This window comes from Scomber scombrus, chromosome 4 (assembly GCF_963691925.1).
Source record: "Scomber scombrus chromosome 4, fScoSco1.1, whole genome shotgun sequence".
Classification (NCBI taxonomy): domain Eukaryota; kingdom Metazoa; phylum Chordata; class Actinopteri; order Scombriformes; family Scombridae; genus Scomber; species Scomber scombrus.
Genome location: NC_084973.1, coordinates 23,533,514 through 23,535,341, shown reverse-complemented (window position 1 = coordinate 23,535,341; position 1,828 = coordinate 23,533,514). Strand labels below are relative to the sequence as shown.

Genomic DNA, 1,828 nt, shown 5'->3' with positions numbered 1-1,828 from the left:
GCAAATGAAAACCAAATGTAGTCTAAATTGAAAACATGCAGCTGGATTGGAGTCTATGCCCAAATATCTTGAATCATAATTCCTTTCAGTGGTTCTTAGTTCAAAATTGTGTATTAAAACAAAATAAGACTCATGTGTCTACTTTTCAGTTTTACTAACTAGGATGTCAAAACTTCTATGTCTAAACCTGATAATTACAGGCTCACAATGTTGACGTAATGTGATGCAGTTTTTAAAAAATGCTAGTAAGTAGACCTGGAATTAAGATATTTTTTGACAAACTTCTGCTCAGCAGTTTAAGTTATGAGTTACAATAAACCTTATATGGTAGGTACTGATTAGCATTTGTTAAATTTGCTTTACTTCAAATGTTTTCTATTGTAATTCTTCTTATTATGCATGATGTAGGCTGTGAGATACAATGAAATCCTCACATTGTGTTTGAAAAGCCTTTAATATAAAGTCAGCAGAAAGCAGGTACAAATGTTAACCCAGGTCTGGTAGGTTAATGATACAAAATATGAAAGACATAATATGTAATTGTAAGGACTTGGCCTAATTTAATGCCATTTACATGTCATTTGGATGCAGGTTTTGTCATCACTTTACTTGTATGAGTAGATAAAATAAAGAAAATCCTGATTGACTAGTCTTTTATAGGAGATCAATAGTATATGGTCATAACTCATCAGTGTGAAGCACTTGTTAATTGTACACTGGGAGAAAGTGAGGCCCTTCTCTCTCTGCTCTGAGGAAAATTCATGTACCTAAATGTCAGCATGCCTGAGGCAGAGCTCAGCCTCTGAAGTGCCAGCACTGTCTCTCATTGTTAGCCTTTACAGTGCGCGCTCCATGACAATGTGGATCAAAGAGTACTGTGCTAAGGTCATTAACTCGCTCCCCCTTGTTCTCTTCACTGAGGCTTTTGTTCCCATGGGGTTCCGTAAGGCATCTAGTTACTGGACAAATGAAGAGCCGTGTCCAGTTTGCAGTGTTCTGTGTGAGGCAGTGTGAAGGCCAAGCCAGAATAGTTTGGTGAAACTTAGACCGGTATTTATGCTGGAAATATACACTGACATTTTTGTGTAAAGAAAATCCATAAAATACATTAGCTTACCTCAATTTTAATGTTTATGTGTGCCAGCTCCACAGGATTTGATACCGGTACTGACTGTGGAAAGAATGTCTTAAATCTTAGCTGTGAACGCTGCACGCACAGAACTGAAAAGCAAACAAAAGGAGCTGAATTAAAACATACCGAGCTCAGACTATCCCATTATTGTTGTTACAGCAGGTGTGTGTGTGTGTGTGCCTGTGAGTGTGATACCTTCTTTAAACAACAAAAAAAAGAACTAAAATATGGTATCAAAAACACCCATATCAGTTATTGATGTTCGTTGGATTTCTACATGTTGTGAAGTGCGTCAGTGCATCATTGTACACCAGTTGTCCTGTTCAAGGACGAACGAGACTGGAGCCAGTTTCAACCTGTAATAAGAGAGGTGATGTACTTGCTGTAAGGGTCACTAAACTTTAATGGGTTACACAAAAACAGACAAACATACAAACATAACCTCAAATTACAGTCTCCAGTTTAGAGAATCACAATTAGAAAATTCCCACAGACACAGGAGGAAAATATATACTCCCCAAAGAAAAGCCTCACCAGTTCTCCTTGCAATGAGGATGACTGGATTAACCTGCTATGGAGGCCTGGGGCGGATGTAAGCTACTGAGCCCCTAAGCTTTTGTTCTCCCAGCTTTCTGTGCAATCTCTACAATATTTGTATGCTTCTGGTCTCTGATTTGCAGGTATGGCAATTTGATT

General features: G+C 38.2%; 1 long non-coding RNA gene across 1 annotated transcript; it reads right to left on the bottom strand.

Annotated features, from left to right (window-relative positions):
• Positions 1 to 441: 441 nt before the first annotated feature.
• LOC133979127 (uncharacterized) lies at positions 442 to 1,466 on the bottom strand. The gene is made up of 3 exons (XR_009925048.1): positions 1,328 to 1,466; positions 1,118 to 1,221; positions 442 to 996 (listed from the first exon to the last, which is right to left on the bottom strand). It is a non-coding gene; the product is annotated as an uncharacterized LOC133979127 (long non-coding RNA).
• Between the last annotated feature and the right edge of the window lie 362 nt (positions 1,467 to 1,828).